The sequence below is a fragment of the Pelodiscus sinensis genome, chromosome 1, assembly GCF_052426305.1.
Source record: "Pelodiscus sinensis isolate ZL-2025 chromosome 1, ASM5242630v1, whole genome shotgun sequence".
In the NCBI taxonomy this organism is placed as follows: Eukaryota; Metazoa; Chordata; order Testudines; family Trionychidae; genus Pelodiscus; species Pelodiscus sinensis.
This window is the reverse complement of record NC_143052.1, coordinates 177,076,806-177,095,842: the sequence shown is the minus strand read 5'-3', so window position 1 is coordinate 177,095,842 and position 19,037 is coordinate 177,076,806. Positions and strand designations below refer to the sequence as shown.

General features: G+C 41.0%; 1 protein-coding gene across 3 annotated transcripts in view; it reads left to right on the top strand.

Moving 5' to 3' along the window:
• Nucleotides 1–413: 413 nt before the first annotated feature.
• Nucleotides 414–19,037, top strand: part of NRIP1 (nuclear receptor interacting protein 1) — a 101,651-nt gene continuing 83,027 nt past the window's right edge. For all 3 annotated transcript variants that reach the window (XM_075909838.2, XM_075909839.2, XM_075909841.2), the window contains exons 1-2: nucleotides 414–735; nucleotides 8,279–8,360. The gene's annotated coding sequence lies outside the window, so the exon portion shown is untranslated. The remainder of the gene's footprint in view (nucleotides 736–8,278; nucleotides 8,361–19,037) is intronic.

Below are 19,037 nucleotides of genomic sequence, written 5' to 3'. Positions count from 1 at the left end.
GGGAACCCCATAGTCACAAAACCAAGAAGGTAATGAGAAAGAAACCCACATTTATTATTCTCCAAAGCTCATTTGTTTTAACCAATCTCAGGGTTTTTGGGGGGTGCTGGCTTCCTGATTTTGCAGTGCTGGCGCTTTTGCAGTACCCCGCCCCTTTCCAGTCTCACTCCCAGGCTGGGCTCGAGTTCAAGCCAGACTGATATGCTGGGAGATATTTACCACCTAGTCGTCCACAAGTCTCCCTGAGGCCAAGAGAGCCAGCTTGAGAAGGGGGGAGGGGGGAGCAGTTTCCCTTGCTCTGTTACCTCCGTCGCTGAGGCGGGAGGGGCCAGGAAAGGGTTAAGCAGAAACTTGGCCGAGGAGCTGAGCGGCATGGAGAGGGGAGGGACTGGGCTGCGCTCAGCTGGGTGGAGAGGGAGGGGAGGATGAAAGTCAGCCTCACAGCCATTGCAGCAGAGCGAGCCGGGGCGGAGGGCAGGCAGCGAGCGAGCGAGCGGTGTGTGTGTGCGCGCTGCCTGGCAAAGGCGGCTGCCCAGCTTGAGGTGCAGCCAGACGGGAGACTCACTCCCCCGTCCCCGCTGCTGCCCCCCAGCTCGCCGCCCCCTGCCCTAGGAATGCTCCCCGGAGCCCGGCCCTAGAGGAGTCCTCGCCGGGGCGCTGCTGCCGCTGCTCGGCTCTGCAGGCGGGAGAGGGACGCGCAGCCCGGGCCGGAGGAGCGCCGGGCTGGCGGCGGCGGTGAGTGCGCGCGGCTGAGCCCGGCCGAGCTGGGGAGGGTGGGAGGCGGGCGGGCGGCTGGGAACAATGCGGGGTGGCCGCAGAGCGGGCGCTGCTGCTGGCTGGGCAGGGAGGGATTGTTTCCGGTGACAACCCTCCCCCCCCCCAGCTGTTTGCCTCGGGCGCAGGAAGGAAGCGAAAAGTTTGGCCCCAGATTGCGGCTTGGGGGCAGGGATCGTGGCAAAGTTTGTGGCCGCCCCACTCGCCCCGCAGCCCCCGAGAGACTCCCGCTTCCTCCGGCCACTGCCCGGCTGAAGGGCTCTGGCAGCGCCAACTCCCTGCGCGGTAGCTGCACTTGCAGCAGCTCCGCGGGGCTGGGGAAACGAACCCTGGGCCCCCGAAGCATTAGACCAGGCTGCCCACAATTCCCCCTCCCTCCTCGATCTGTCGCCGCCTCTTGCTTGCACGGTAGCCGGCAAGGCCATGCTTCCCTATGCTCCCCATCTTGTTAGTCATTCCTCATCTCCCCTGCCAAAGGCGCCTATACTTTATAGTAGGCTAGGAGGACCCCCGCCCCCTTGACCCCACCTGCTTATGTCCCACAGCGCTTCCCCCACCCGCGCCAAAAGGTGCTTTCTCACCATTTAACTTCCATAACGTGCAGCCCTTTGGGGGCATTTCTTCTTTCCCTTTTAAAGCCAGAGGCTGGTATTTTAGTATGTATTGCCACATACATACTTAGTGTCTCTAAACCTCTTCAAGGTTGCCTTTTCTCCCCTATTAAATTAGAGTGATTGTGGGTTTTTCTTGTTCCTCTCAATTAGTAACGCTACTTTGAACAAACCAAAATGTACATAAATGTGCTTTTGGGGCATTGGGTAATAAATTAGCTTTATGCAGTCAGACACCTTCCTGCACTGTACTGTGTTGCACAGCATACTGTTTCTCTCCCTGGAGAGTGGTGGTGTGCATTTTTGTTATGTTTTTAATTAAAAACACAATGGTGGTACTGGAAATACTCCACACATGCAGATGATGTTTTAAGAACTGTGGAGTTTCAGACTTTGGGAATGATTCAGCGTTAGAGAAGCTCGTATGCTGTTGATTCATTCTATTACTTCTTTCGCTCTGTTGTGACAAGATACCTTTCCATAAGAGAGTTTTATTTAATTCTGGGGTATTTTGTGGGTATTTGGCCTGAGTGCTAGCAACTGAATATCAAAACCAGTTAGAATTTCACTGAGTCATGGCAATATATATTTATCAGCTTTATAGAATTTGCAGAGGATCGTAACGCAACACAAAACTTGATTTAAGAAAAAAATACTTCTGAAAAGGTGTGTGTGTGTGTGTGTAATCTGTCCTTGTGTTTATGATGCAAAGCCTCATTTAAAAAAAAAAGTTAGTTGCTGTCTTAAAGGTTGTTGTACTAGAAGCTGGAATGTGACACTTACGAAAGTTGGAGGTGAAGCTGTTTTGTGGTTCATCTAATATAATTTAAGGGGAAACTATTGCTGTAAAGTGAATTTTATAAAGACATATTAAAACAGCAAAATTGCTAGAACTAGAGTTGACATCTCAGGCAATGCGCTCTGTTGCAGGGTATCTAAATTCAGAGCAAATAAAGGGTTTCTGCTGCCTTGCTGTGCTCTGAAACTTGTTAACTTATCAGCATTCCCTCCTTGTACAATCTGAGACAAGACTTACAATTGATGTTTAACTGACAGAAACAGTTAACTTGTAAGTTCAGTATACATACTTATGTGCAAGTAATTGTAAAGGTTACTTGAATCCATTATGATGCATACATCTTCAGAGAGAAATTTTTAATTTTTTTTTAAGAACCATCTTCAACTGGGGGGAGGTCAGAACGTATAGATTTATTATTATGATACTAAAACCTGTACTAAGTAAAGAAGTAATAAGTGATGAGTGTCGCCATTTAGTAAGCTTGAATGGTTTATTTAAATGTTGACTTTGTTGACTGTTTTATGTTGTATCTTATTCTGTAAATGACATGAAGGGGAAAAATTGATTTAAAACAACAACAGAGGTTCACTATAAGTCGTCATGGAGTTAAAACCTGAGTGAACTGAAATACTGATCTTATTTCCCCTTAGTTTCTGCTTAATATGAGATCAGTTAAAAGGAAGACACAGGCTTGCTAGCTAATGGCTTATCACATTGTCCTTGAAGATACATTTTTTGTTCTTTTTGCAAAGTGATGTAGTCTGGCAAAAGAAGGTTTCTAGAAATCTTAAATAGGATTTCAGGAACATTGATATTGTCTTATGTGACCTCATGAACAAACTGGGGAAATACAACTTAGGTGAATGGATAATTGGTTCTTTCCTAGAGAGTAGTTAGCAGCAGCTAACCATCAAGCATGAGGGGAATAACCAGTAGGGTACAGCAGGCAGCGGGACCAACAACAACCATGGGCCCCAGGGCCAGGTGTGTGGGGGGGGGACACAATCTGCGCCCTCAAAAGGGGTGGAAGGAACAGGGCTGAGGGCAGTCAGCCCATAGCGCTGTCTAGACCTTAGCGGACACCACCCCTCAGCCTTCAGAGCCATGTGGAGCCGCACTTCAGCAGCAATTCAAAGAAGCCTGGGGTTCTGGTGGCCTCTGAGAGCTCTGGGCCTCCATGAATTTCCAGGCCCCAGGGCAATTCCTTGTGGGCAGGCTCACCAACAGGAGATGATGGGGGGGAGGGATAAGTTGTGGGTCCAATTCTGTTCAACATTGCCATTCTCTAAATCACTGATGAGAGAGAGAGCGCATTTATAAAGTTTGCTGATGATACCAAGCTTGCGGGGTGGGCTTTTTGCGAGTATTTTGGAGGATAGGATTTAAAATTCAAAATGGTTTGGGCAAACTGGGGAGATGGTCTGATGTAAATAGGATGACATTGAATAGGGACAGATGGAAAACACCCCACTATGGAAGGCATAATCAGTTGCACAAATGGGAAAAAATGCATAATAAGTAGTGCTGAAGAGAGTGATCTGGGAGGACATAGTGGCTCATGAATTAACTGTGAGTGAACAATGTGTGTGGTTTGGTTTTTTTTGCACAATAGTGTTACAAATATTCTGTGATGTGTTGTAAGAGACACAAAAAGTAATTCTTCTCTACTCTGTTCTGATTAAGCCTCAGCTAGAGGATGGTGTTCAATTCTGGACATCATATTTCAGGAAAGAGGTGGGCAAATTTAGAGAAGGTCCAGGTACAGAGCAGATTAACAAAAATGCTTAAAGGTCTAGAAAACATATTCTATGAGGGAAGACTGGACAAATTGGGTTTGTTTAGTCTGGAGAAGGGAAAACTGAGAGGGGGACATAAAAGATTGTCACACAAAAGGAGAATTGCTCTCCTTATCCTCTTATGCTAGGACAAGAAGCAATCGGCTTACATTACAGCAAGGGTAACTTTGGTTGTACGTTAGGAAAAACTTTGTGAGGGTGGCTGTGGAATCTCCGTCAGTGGAGATTTTTGAGAGGTGCTTTTCTGACCTCATCAGGGAGGATATAGATAGTACAGGTTGAACCTCTTTAGTCCAGAACTCTCTGGTCTGAACATTTCATTATCTGGAATGATTTTAGTTGGCTACAGCCACAAAAAGTCGACATCTGGCTAAGTTTCCCACAATCCCATAAACTTTGTTTACAGCCACGAGTCCTAGCTCTCAGTGCTCTGTGCTGTTTAGGGGTAAATTAGAACTAAATGTCTTCTAGCAGCCCAATGAGCACTGGATGTGTTGGTATTGCTGCTACACAATATTGACCTCCAAACAAGAAAGTTTACTGGACCACAGGAACTGGTCAGGTTCCGAGGGTGCTGGACTAGAGAGGTTCAACCTATACTTAGTTCTGTACGGGGGGCTGTCAGATTATGAGCTCAATTTGTTTTATGTGATTGAACATATGTCTAAATGTGCTCCAAGCGAGCCTGTTGAACTGCATTTCACACAGTAGCCTTGCCCAGGAAAGATGCTGTTTATGGTTGCTCCAATCTCAAATATATTAGAAATGAGGAGGAAAAGTATGGAAAAAGGTAATAAAATAATTAGGGGGTATTCCATTTGAGACGTTAAAAAGACTGGGAGTTGGAACAAGGTAGTGAAGGGGTGGTGTGATATGAGGTCTATAAAATAATGACTGTGGAGCAGGTGAATAAGGAAGTGTTATTTACCCCTTCCAATAATACAAGAACTCTGGATTACCCAAGGAAATTAGTAGGCAGCAGTCTTAAAAACAAAGAAATCAACACACATTCAATCTGTGGAACTCCATTGCTAGGAGATGCAGTGAAATCTGAAATATGTGGATTCAAAACAGATACGTTCATGGAAGACCCATCGATCAGTGACTGTTAGCCATGATAATCAGGAATGCAACCTCATGCTTTGGGTTGCATAACCTCCGTCTGCCAGAAGCTGGAAGTGTATGAGAGGGTGTCGATCATTTGATGGTTACCTGGTCCATTCATCCCATCAGGCTCTTGGCATTGTTTTCTGATAGTAGCCAATACAGTGGGCTAAATGAACCACTGGGCAGACGCAGCGTAGTACAGTCACTGGAAAGTCATCAGGACTAGCCATAAGGTTTAACACTTCTCATTTGTTTATGGAAAGCCCCATAGCATTGTGGACAGAACTGTGGTACTTGGATTCCAGGAATAATACTATTTGGTGTTTTCTTGCCCCTCGTTTAGAGTATGACACACCTAGGCTTCCTGGTAAAGGAAGCAAGAGGCAAGTTAAGAATTTGTAGAGGAGGCAAACTTCAGAGGAGAAAGAGGTCACATCTTGCTGTCTAGCCTCTGGCCAAAGAAACTAACTTGTCTTTTATGGAGGAATGTAAATTGATGTTGGGACCTATTTCTTTTTATAAGGAGGGCGTTATTTAATTAGTTTGACTTTGAAAAAGACGACATGTTCTCAATTTTTATATGTATATTTTATTTCTAAATGTGTCTGTGTCTACAACAGAAGAAAAAGAAGTTTTGTTCTAGACATAATCAGAATAGAGCCAGGAGCTGCTGCCTATTTGGAAGAATGCCTGTCTTCTGTCTCCGATGAGATTCTTTGAAGTTGATCTTCCTGAATTAAAAAAAAAAAAATCTTATGTGAAGTACAGTATTCTGGCTTTCCTTAAACATATCTATTTTTGAGGAGTGAAATGAAGTGAGAGAAATACATTTAATAAGAAAGTGTTTTGCTTTGTATAGTGGTGGGGTTTTTCCCCCAATGATTACATGGAACAAGGAATGGCAATACAGAAGAAGCGTGTTTAGATTTAAAAAAAATATATATTGAAGAAAATATCTTGCTGAGCACTAAGATCTGCAAAAATGAAAATCCTCTAAAGAAGCATTGCTTCCCTCTCCTGTCTTACCCCTTTTCCTCAATTTTGTGAGTCGTAATGGTTTGTTGTGAGAGAAGTGGATGATGTTACTGTGATTAATACATTAATAAAAATTACCATTATGCTCACTTCTCTGTCCTCTGTGCACTTGAAGTGAAAATGAAGTGAGAGAGACTCTTGACTCCGACTGCAATGATAACCTAATTAAAATTTACAAAATGGGGACTTATTTCTGTTTTTAGTGAGGCCAGATAGCTTTTTGTGTACTTGGGGAACATGTAAGCGATGTATTATTTGAGGATAGTTAGCTGTTTTTTCCAAAAAAGATTTATAGTATGGTGGCCCTTAAGGATTTTTGGGTGACAGCAGTTGTCCAGAGGGCATCCGGTTTATCTGTAACTGACCGGGAGGCTTTGACTGTGCTTCTCTTGGACAATGACCCTTGTGATAAGTTTGCAACTTGATTGCCCCTGGTTAGGTAACATTGTTAAAACTATCTTTAGAATTCCTTGGAAGTTCATCTGGAAGCTTGTTTAACTGGTGAACATTAAAGCTGGTTGTCTCTACAGTAGATGGAACTGTTGTGAACACCCAGCACAGATGCTCAGGTCTCTAAGCTGGCTGGCTACTTGTTCTCCTCAGGGTGCAGTTGAAGGCATGTAGGTGATAACAAGTCCCCCCCAGCTTTAAAAGGTAATCTCAGAGTGGTAATTGGTTAAAACAGAAGTCCAGATTTAAGAGTTACACACGTACAGCTCTATTGGTCTATTAAGGCATGGTAATAGTGACAGCTGTGGGAGCAGCAGATTTAAAAAAATTACTCTGTATTTGAGAGTGTGTGTTTGTTCAAGAACTGCACCTATCCGGTAAGACTTAGGACCACCAAATTTGGAACATAGCTTCCTCTTATTATATCTTAAAGCAAGGTAAAGATTTGGTGTGCTGGGAAAATGGGATGCGCCTGGAATGCAATTGTCTCTCATAAAACCATACAGAAAAGAGACAGGATCACTAGGCAGGTAAAAGGGGCTGGATAGGGGCATGGCCACCCATCTGGGACTGCCCTATCCTGGATCTTCCCACTCTCCTATGTGCCATTTAGTGGGGAAGAGCTGAAGCTTCCCCAGCCCCAATTTGTACGTTGCGGACAGTTCCCCTTCATCAGGGAGCAAGAAGAAAGTGCACAGTTTGCAAGTATTCCTCATTCTGGCTGGGGAGCAGAAGGGGCAGATGGACCTGCCCCAGCTGGGGAACATGCTGTCCCTGCTAGAGCTGCAGTGGCCACAAAGAGACCCTTCTCACCTGGCCCCAAGCTGCTGTGGGGAGAGGGGGCTCAAGTAGTCCCCTGACCCCAGGGCAGCCTGCATTCTGATCGCTCAGCCCCTCCACAGAGGAACTTCCTGTCTTTTTTCCCCCCCAATCTTTAGAATTTTTAGGATGTACAGTATGATGTATATTGCATAACAGGTTCTGCTATGGCCTGATAGTTTCCTTGTTATGTTAATTTTAATATGGGTCCTTTTCAGAAATCATGACCGAAGTATTTTTTTGGAAGTGACTCTCAAGTGTTATGTCACAATCATAATATAGCAAGTCCAAGTTTTAAAAAAAAAATCAAAGAATTATTGTCTTTGCATTCAAAGTTCAAAACTATCGTATCCATGTAAGAACAGTGATAGAGATGTAGCCGTGTTAGTCTGGTGTAGCTGAAACAAAATACAGGACTATGTAGCACTTTAAAGACTAACAAGATGGTTTATTAGATGATGAGCTTTCGTGGGCCAGAGCCACTTCCTCAGATCAAATAGTGGAAGAAAATAGTCACAACCATATATACCAAAGGATACAATTTAAAAAAATGAACACACATGAATAATAAACCATCTTGTTAGTCTTTAAAGTGCTACATAGTCCTGTATTTTGTTTCATGTAAGAACAGTGATCTTGAAAATACACTTTCCAAGTAGTTGGGTAATACATTTTTCTGTGTTCACTTCAACGGTAGTGCTGTCTGAGAGGCCTAACTTTCTGAAGTTCAAAGTAATGTTTATTTTCCTGATATAAACTTAAGCTGCAAATGTTAACGCACCCGGTGAAGTGTTACCTCCCTAACAATAAACCAAAACCTAGGTGCTGGGATAGAGAACAGTTTCTGCATACACTCACAATCTTGTTTTCTTCCCCCCCCCCTACAGATCAAGCATGGAATTGTTCTGGAGAACAAATGCATCCTTGGGATTCTGAAGAATAGGCTTCCCAGTTGGGACCAGTTTGAAGGTAAACGTTTTCTTTGGGTTAACTACTTGGACTGTCATTAATTTTAAAAAAAAAAGTCTGACTTTCTATTATATACTTTCAATGTTAGAATTATACAGTACGTCTTAAAGTTATCTATTTTTGAAGAGAAAACTCTCCAAAGCAAGAAATGGAGCTGCTTTTTTTTTTTTTTTAATACACCCTCAAAAGGCAGAAATCATGTTTTTGGGTACTATTGAATTTTGTGGGGGGAGGGAGAGAGGGAGGGAACTGGTTTATTGGCCTTAAAATCTTCCAGGAAATGGTTTTGATACTTTTTTTTTTTTAAGAGTGGGAGAGGAAAAAAACAGAAGTTTAAGAATGTTTGTTTAACCTCCTATAAAATGAGCCCAGCCCCACAACATATGTAAGATGAGACAGTTGAGCTTCTATGGAAAGTGACTGGTACTTTGGAATGGTTAATGTATATTCTCTATTGGTAAATACGTCAATGGAGTAGTGATAGGAGTTACTATAGAGAACTTTTCCTGGGTGTCTGGCTGGTGAGTCTTGCCCACATGTTCAGGGTTCAGCTGATTACCATATTTGGGGTCGGGAAGGAATTTTCCTCCAGGGTAGATTGGCAGAGGCCCTGGAGGTTTTTCGCCTTCCTCTGTAGAATGGGGCACAGATCACATGGAGGATTCTCTGCATCTTGCGGTCTTTAAACTATTTGAAGGCTTCAATATCTGAGATCTAGGTGAGAGGATTATTCCAGGAGTGTGTAGGTAAGATTCTGTGCATTGTGCAGGGGATCAGACTAGATGATCATAATGGTCCCTTCTGACCTTCAAGTTTGAGTCTTACTTATGGTTTATAGACTTATTACCACTGTCAGTTTGTGGATATCTGCTAACTTTTGTCCCGATTTCCCTTTGGTATAAGGGAATCAGCCGTTTAGCCTTGTCCAAAGATTGTAGCATTGGCCATAAAGCAGGTTGGCCCATGGTCACAAAGTGTTGAGGAGCAATTGCCCTGGGGCCTAGAAATTTTTAACAAGGCCTGGGGATTCTGGTCATAGCTGCTACTGGCAGCAGTGGTTCCTGGAGGATTGGGCCCTTTCAATTGCCACTAGAGCATCATGCAGTGCACTCCAGACAGCGAGGGGCATGCCGCAGTCCAGGCAGCACTAAAGGCTTGATTGCCTATGGCCTCACCTCTTCTGCCCCTTCTAGGAGTGCCAAGCTGGCCCCTTCCTCACCTTGCCCAATGAGGCTGTTGGCTCCCCTGAAAGCAGGCAAACGCTTACGCATGTGAGTAACTTTACACACTTGCCTACTGAATTCAGTAGCACTATTTGCATGTGTATTTGCAGAACAAGATCATAAAAGAAAAATGAAATTATTGGAGAGGGAGTGGTTGCAGGAGAATCTGTTTTATATTCTGTACTTTTAGGGGATTAGTTTGCCATATAAACAAAAAAAAGCTGTAACAGAGCAGTCCTCTAATTATAAGACCAATCATACCAACCTGAAAACTGAAAAGTACTTGGCTTATCAACTTCTAATCAATGTGTTTATAATGTATTCTTATTCTGCTAAACCAGTCCTTGTACCACCTGACTGCAGCCCAGATACTGCCAGTGGTGTATGTACTACAGTTTGAGAACATCTGAACGTATATGGTATGTGCAGGGATAAATCGCTAGAAAATCTGAAAGTTGTTGGTAAACATTGGATTAACTGTTGCTTGGGGGGGAGGGGGAAGAAGGGAAGCCGGTGTTTTTCACGGCCCTAATAGACCTAGCTGGTTAAACTTTTTGGTGTAGACCTGGCCCCAGTGCATGATTCTACAGTTAGTTGCATTTGACCATTCAGAAAATCATAGAGGATGGTCTCTTGACTTGCTCTAGTATTTCTTAATTTTGGTAATCAAGATTGTTGTAAAGTCAGTTACGTGACTTTGGCTGACCTCAAAACCACAGTTACAAACTTTTACAATTAAAACCTATGGGTTTAATTGGCCACTTTAAACTTGTAGTCAACAATAGATGATAGTTCTATTCCTTATGCAGTACTGTATTGTGCTTAATGGAAGAGTATCTTTTTAGGGATAGATCACATCATAAATATTATCTACAATAGGCTTTCTTCAAACATCTGTACTTTATTTTTAAAGAATGTGTTTTTGTACAGCACAAAAAATATATTTCCTTCATGGGATCTAGCAATGTAAACAGTAATAAGTGTCTTGCATTACATATTTCAGCTTGTCATAAAAGGTAAATATTCTGTAAACTTGAGGGAATATTTATTACCTGTTTATGCAAAGCAGATATCCTGATATATTTAAAATTGCTTTTTCCCCCCTCTGTTCATCCAGACCAATGCTACTTTTGAGTAGGTGGCCCAAGTTCTCTGTTACAAAATTTGTACACCTATTGGTGCATTCAGCCTATTTCATTACACAAGCTTACCTTACAAGCTGTTGCAAACTGTTGTGCTGCATTCCATACTGAAACTGCCTCTTGAATTAGAACCAAACACTTGTTTTTGTCATTGGATTTGTTTTTTTTTTTTTTGTTTTGTTTTTTTGCACTTCAATGTTCCCTCTAATCTCTTCCATCTAGGTGTGGAATAAATTTATGTACACAAGGTATGTGCGACTGTACACCACAGTGGAAACTCAAAACCTTGTTATGGTTGCTCTGCTAATCAGCTGGGTGAGATTTGAATCTCTCCTGAGAAATAGCAATCATCCTGTCTGCTAGAACAGATTTATTCCTTAAAGCAAGAGCTTTCAACCTGTGGACTGCAAATCATGATACTAAATGAGAGGGGAGTCCATTAACATATTGCTGAAAGAGGGGTGAGCCCCAGATACATCTCATCTGGAATGGTCTGTTGTAGGAAAGAGGGTTGAGAAGTGGAAAAGGTTGGGAGTCCCTACCTTAAAGATGTTGCAATTAATCTTTTTTTAAGGCTATAGTCTACCAATTGGGAGGTAAGCAGAATCTTACTCTGCATGTAATGAAACTGATGTCATGAATGCTATTGGAAGAGTAAGGTACTACCCAGTTAGAGCAAGGATTGACAGAACCTTGCCATCAGTTAGGAGAAACTGATGTTGTCCAAAAATATAATAGCTTGTTTGAGTGGTGAAGCCCGTAAGCGATCATGCATAGTATAATCCATTCTGATGGCAGTTTTTTTAATTTAAAAACATTGCTAAGAATGGGGATGAGGGAGGATGAGAGGTTGGAGGATGAGAGGAAACATTGAAGTTTAAAAAAAATAATGTACTAATCCAGTGACCTTTTTATTCTAGGGTGTATACTGTACTTTAGTGCAGAAGAGAAAGAAACAGTATTTTTCTGAGTGATGTTTAGTGTTTTCAGTTAATCGTTATGCAGTATCTTCTAGGATTTAACCCTTACATCACTGCCATTTTGCATGCCAAATAAATTTGGCAATAGGATGTCTATAACCTTTGGGTTAACAAAAAAAAAAGCCCTTATGCTTTCAGTAACTTGGCGTTTAATATTTTATAGCAAAGTTTTTAGTTTAGCATATTTGAACTTGTACGCGATAGGGTTAATAGGCTAGAACAAAAGGTCAAAGCATAAGGCATTAGGCTTAATTAAGGGAGAGCAGGAGTGGCAGGAGTATGTGACAGTTAAATGGGTTTCCCACAGACTAATGTCGGTTACAGTGCAGCCATGCCTCAATTTAAGTGGGTTATTTTGTGCAAAGGGCAACAGTGATTAGCAGTTTGACATGCTAGACATTTCTAGCCAATCCCATCTGTTTTAGAGGTTAAAAAAGCACACCTTTATGAGCTGATGGATTGAATTGTGTGCCTGTCTGGTGAAGATTAGAAGTCCAAGGCCAGTGCAGTAAATGTCAGTTACTGAATATTGTACTTTCTTGGTAGTTCTTTGTTTTAACTGCAAACTGTTTTGTAATAGGGATAACTACTCTATAGTGTTATAAATGTTGATGACAATAAGAAAAACACTACAGAGATTCTGAAGCAGGTGTCTTGAATTGAAACATGTCAGGTGTGGGTATTTTAAGTTTTATTTTAAACCTTGAGCTATAACCCTTGTTCATTCTGTAAATAGTTTATTAAAGAGGGAAATGGCTTTTATTAAATTACTTGAAGATTTGGCATGTGTTTAACTTTCTTTAGAACCTTCTTTTTTTAAATGTATTTGTACAGTAGTTAATTGTTTTGGTAATAATTTTACAGCCACAAATTAAGCTGGATGTAAGGCAGTTCTGTAAACTTAAAAATGCTTTTGACTTCACGTCTAACTGCATAATATTCCCTCTACCTTCCCCATTCTGTTATTTGACCAGAATATAGATAGCGTATATGTGATGGTATTTGTTTGTTAATTATTTTGCTATTGCATTGCCTGCTCCTGTGGATAGCTTTCCCAACTGTGTCATAAATCGGTTTATCAGCCTAAAATGAAATGAGTGGTATAGTAAGTCTGACTTTGTCGTCATCTTTATGACTTTGTGAAGTCAGGCAAGTAACATCACTATTAATATAAAACTGTTAAATTGTTGAGGTAATAAAATTTTTTTTTTTTTTTTTGTTAACATAGGTTCACACACAGTGAAAAGTGGTTATTCTTCAAGCAGAATTCAGATGATGGTGTTGTATTGTAGGGATAACATATTAATGTATTGAAAATGATTCCCCCAAATGGAAGTGACTCCCCATAATTTGTTCCCCACAACTTAAAGTGTTTAGATTTATTAGGATTCTTCTTCTTCTTCTTCTTCTTCTTCTTCTTCTTCTTCTTCTTCTTCTTCTTCTTATTATTATTATTATTATTATTATTATTATTATTATTATTTGTTAAGATTGTTAAATGTTTAGATTTATTATTATTATTGCCCCTTTAGAATATAATGTATTAGGTCATGTAACTTAGAACTGTTAAGAATATAATCCTATATAGCCAGAAACAGCCCCCCCTCTGTGCTCCAGGGCATGCTCAAGTTTGTGCAAGGGGCTGCTTGAAATTGACATTGCAGAGATACAAATTTTTTTTACACAGAAAAAGCATCTTGCCCTTCTCTGTAGGGAGAGAAGGTGAACAAGCATAAATTTTATAATACTCATTGCTTCACTTGCACTAAATACAAATGTATCTCTGCAATGTCAATTTCAAGCAGCCCCTTGCACAAACTTGAGCATGCCCTGGAGCACAGAGGGGCTTCGCTCCCCACTACCATCACTAGTGTACAGAATACCTGGCCAGTATTCTGTCACAAGCAACTTCCTGGCTGGTAACTATAACAAATACACAGAACCTGGATGAATGAATGTTTATATGTATAAGGGTTAAGTAGTTAACAACGTTGTTTGCTTCTATCTTTTCTTTATTTTTTTTTATTATTATCTTTACAATAAATGTGGCTTTTTGCCTTATCCCCCTCATAAGATACTGCTTGCTTTTATTTGGTACAACAGTATGATATGATGTGGTAGCTTCAAAGTAAGCACTCCACATTAAATCATTGGCTATGAATGAGATTCACAGTAACATGCTTGGTAGTGCTGCACATTTCTTAAAGGGAACAGATGCAATTAAATGTCTTCCTGTTTGAGTTTCTTTTAAGCTTTACTAATATTTAAAAATTAGGTTTTTTGGCTTGTCCCATACCTGCGATTTCAGGTGCTATGGCTGTGGCTCGCACAAGTCTATTTTATTGTCGGCATGTGTGTGTTGGATGATGGTGAAGAATAAAATATTAGACTAGTGGTGGAACTCTGAAAACAGTTACACAAGATTGGTATGCATATTTATAATTGATGTATAAAATGAATTTTCCTTTATCACATATCAAGATGTCCTTGTCTTAAAGGAGTTAGTGGAACCTGTTAATCTCTCTCTCAATTTTTTTTTTTTTTTTTTTATTTCCTTTTTAATGTTTTGGTTATAAAGTATGCTGGTATTTTCACTATTTTAAGAGGGGTAAGAGAGCATCATTATTTTGCAGTTTATCAATAACAGGGAGCTGAAATGAGTATGTGAAGCATCTTGTTCTCTGTGGAGTAATATCTATTGAAATTATTTGCCTCTAATACATATTTACACAGAAAAAGCATCTTGCCCTTCTCTGTAGGGAGAGAAGGTGAACAAGCATAAATTTTATAATACTCATTGCTTCACTTGCACTAAATCATTCTTAAATTGCAGAAGGTTGGCTTGAGAGTTGTATAAAAGTGCTTGGCTAGTAAACTAAGGCTGCATAGAGACTTATCTTATTTACTACTAAAACTTGTCAGCTACAGTTAATTGATATGCAGTTGCTTAAAATCAATTGCAATATTTGAGATTTTTATATTCTCACTTGTGTAATATTTAAAATGCTTATATAAAAGACAGTTCAGATAATTTTATTGCTATTGATCACATTTAATACGTTATCCAGTGTAAATATGCTTGGGAATGAGTTGGACTTTGTATCTGTCTTCTGTTGGTCCACAGAATAACATACTCTCAGTGTTTATATTTCTTAGCGGTCACCATTACCATCTTTGCAATGCTACTGGTATGTAATTACTTAGTATAGTAAGTACCAATATTTTGTTATAGCCCAAATACTTTTTTTATTTTTGCCTAATTTTAATATTTTGCCTAATTCAGTTTATTAAAGATTCTAATTGTAGCCGTGGTGCTGGATATTTTCTCTCCTAACTCATAGGTGAAATATTGGTCCCACTGAAGCCAGTGATGAAACTCTGATAAGTGATGTTAATACGGTGGCTTTTTCAGCTGCCAACACTTGTAAATAAAGGCGTCCAAAATATTCCCTTTTCATGTCACTGAAAATAGCAATATGGTATTGGTAACAATCCTAGCACAGTTGGCAACCAACATAATCATGCTCTTAACCTTCTGTTCTTCTAATCTGTATTGTGCTCTCAATTAGAACATTATAAAACATTTGTATAAAATATTCATCTTGCTTGCATTGATCATTAAGCATTAAAAGCAATTCTGATTGTCCAGTGTCTTCAGTTTTTGGATTAGCTTCAAAAAGGAAAATGTTACCTAGTTTGGCTTCTTAAAACATTGTTTCTTATCTGTAATTGATGAAAGGCAGATACTTGTTGATCTCCTGCACCCTTAATAATTTGAGAGAAGTGACTGCTGCAGTTTGAGTCAACAGCCCCATGTGTGTGTGTCTTCATTTTACTTTTTCCATACTGTATGACCTTGCAGTCATTGGCTTCAGTCTGGAACAATTCCAAAGTCATGTAAATGAATGTAATTAAGGTATTGCTTATCATCTTGCAGAGTTCAGAGGGAAGCTTATTGGCTAGAAAGGTTTGTTTACTTAAATGGAAGGTCAAGATGAAGTTACACTTTTTTTTTCATAAAATGATTTAGTAATGTTTTTATTTAGCTGCTAAACGAAGTAACATTTGAAAATGCAAATAGTTTTATTTGACCTCAGGGTATTTGCGGAAGCTTGCTTTACTGAAGACATTTATCTCCATTCTGCAGTGTTTGTAGTATGTTGTCTTCCTGTCTCATTTAAAGGACTTATTCATTACAGCTAGTGTTTGTCTCCACCTATCAGTAATGAAGGAAGTACAAAAGCAGCCAGTAATAATTAGTCTACTTATACCATTCTCTCTCTCTCTTCGATTCTTTCTTTGTTACTGGTTCTTAGAATTCAGGTCTTGATAATTAACTAATCTCTTCTGACACTTCCTCTCAGTCTAAGCAGAAAATAGTCAAGCAAGAGAAATATTATTTAGTAACTATTAATTTCCTTTTTCTTTTTCAGTCAGCCCTCTGATTTTTGGTCAGAGTAAGGAAAATGGCAGCTGCTAAGACTTATCTCTTTCTTTTCTGTCTAGTTTGATTTAAATACACTCAGTTGTGTCACTTAGATTTTTGGAATTGATGTGTTGTCTTTCTGCTGTAAAAAAGCATATGTTCTTCTCCTGCTTATCTGCCTCGAGTCATTGCAGAATCTGTAGTGCAGAGAATTGGTCCTGGGCCATTCCATCTCCCAGGGGCGGATATAGGGCAGGGCGAGCGGGGCGGCTGCCCCAGGCCCCGTGCTTCAAGAAGCCCCGTGCATGTGCTGTGTCAAATGGGGGGGGGGCACGAAATTCTCATCTGCCCCTGCCATTTCCTACTAGCTAAGTACTGGATTTTTAGGAGGTGTGTCCATAAACCAAACAATTTTGAGTAAAGCCCTTACTTCCAACCACTCTTCATAATCATTTCCCCAGAATGTGTCTTTCCTGGAGTCATTCTAAAAGAGGTGAAACCCTGGCTTTATTTTCACTAAGCAAGTATCTCTACAACACAGTGATTGCTTTTTGGCCTGGCAGAGTGAGCATCTGTCTTTCCTTGTAATCTATCACACAGTCTTCTTTAGGAAGAGCACCTTCTCCACTTACCAGAACATTGCTGGGTGTATTATGTGTGTGCGTGAGGCTGACCCACAAAGATAAGGGCATGCTAATGCTTTTAGTTTATGGCAGTGTCCTTTAGCTAAAATACTGGAGATCTGTTTTGTCTTGTTTGAGGCGCTCTAAGACCTGAGGTTCTAGTTCCAGTTTCCCAGGTGTGTGATTATTTTTTTTTTTTTTTTTTTTTTTTTTTTTGGTGTGGTTAATTTCTGTCTTTAGTACAGATAACACCTTGTATTATTAGGCTCTTCTTTTCACATGAGGCGAAGTGAAATTACTTTCCATCTGTACAATAGAGAAGTAAAGGTACAAAGAGAAATAAACATAGACTAAAGAGAGAATCGAGAATGAAATCTGGATGTGAAATACTGTCCAACTAGCAAAGCTACCTTTTGACTTCCTAGATTTCAAAGTGGCGAAGATGTAATTCCAGGTGTCCCTAGTTCACTAATCTAAATAGAAGGCCTTGCTAGATTATGGGAATTTTCCTGCCTGGAAAATGTTCTGTCATCTTAGCTTCAGACCTCAGTCATCCTACCATTTCAAGCATCGTTTCTGTCCACTAACCTGCTACGAAGACAGGGGTTTTCAAAGATCGGTTATGGGCCCGCTCGGATAAGCCTCTAGTGGGCCACAAGATACTTGTTAGAGCCTCGCATCTTCCGTTGGCTGCGGTTTGCTGTTTCCAGCCAATGGGAGCTACAGTCAGTGGCATGGGCCAGGCTGTGTGTCTTCCTGCAGCTCCCTTTGGCTGAAAATGGCAAACCACAGCCAATAGGAGCTGCAAGGCCCCATGCCTATGGATGATTAGATAAATAAAGTGTATCCAGGTCCACAAGGGGCTTAACCAGCCAGACCCATGACCCAACTTGGAAAACTCCTGAACTAAGGGAATACGGCAAGGCTGGTTTGAAGTGGCCTCCCTGCAAAAATTTATTGCCACTCCAAAATAGGGGTTGGGTCCTCACCCCAGCTGCTCATCAGTGCCACCCAAAAGGATGAGAAGAGACTGCATGAAAAGAAATAACATCTTTACACCTGAGGAATCTGATGGAACCACTATAGAGATAGGTGCAGTCTTTCCCCTTCATTCAGTCTGTACTCAATGAGCCTAACTCTTCACTACCTTGTACCCTGTGTAGTCATTTACACACGCGCAGAGTGAGGTCAAAACACTACCAAGTCAGTATGGCAGCATTTTAGTCTCCTTGCACTCATTAGGCACAGGCTTAAATGACAACATAAAGCACAGAGCAGTGGAGAATTAGTCCCATTGTCTCTAGAACTCAAGTTATCCTTGGAGTAAAATATCAGAAATGAAAGCTTGACATGACCTTTTCGAAGGAGCTCTTGAACGCAGCTGCCCTTATTTTCTTTCTCACAAACTTTTCATGAAGCAATTTCACAGGGTGTTAGGCTTATTTCAGAGAGCCCTGTCTCCTTTTCCCCCGCCACCTTTCTAGGGATAGTTAAGTACCGAGAGATGTGATGCGACTTTTTTCCCTCCTCTTCAAAGCAGTCCCTATGAAGGTTGTCTTTCCATCTCCTTCTGTTCTATCCTCTAAAAGTGAGACAAGGCTTAACCATTTCACAGAGGGGCGTACTTGTGCGTCTTCAGATTTCAGTGGGTTTGGAAGGTAGTGTAAGAATGATATACAGTGAGGTTCATGCCAGGATCTTGTCCAAAAGGATTAGTTTGTTTTGTCAGTAAGCTCCTGCTCTGAGGCTCAAGTTAACATATATGATGACTCTGAAATCTTTTTCTCGGGCCATAATGATGATGGGGGACTGAACTAGGTATTTCACTCTGGTACTTAGCCCAAAAAGTAGGTCCTGGCTTCTGAATCATAAAACAATTGAAGAATATATGTTTTTAAAAGCTAGACTACCATCTGTTTCATTTTCTATGTATGCATCCTAAGTCTCAAGGTGTTGTATTTTGCTTTACAATCAAGGCAAGGTCAATACCTGTGACTAAGGTTAAGAGTCTGTCACAGGCATTTTTAATAAAAGGTCAGGGACACGTGTGAGCAATAAACAAAAATTCACAGGAGCCTGCAGACAGTCCCTGACTCTTACTAAAAATACCTTAGGGAGTGGGGGACTACAAACAGAGCAGTGCCAGAGCTTGCAGCTGTCCAGCCCCACCTCTGTTCATGCTGCAGGGGCTGATTGCTGCTCCTGCTGGAGCCCCAGGGTGACTAATCCACTCCCAGAGCTGTTGCTCTGGGACTGGCTGCTGGTCCACTGCTCTAGGGCTGG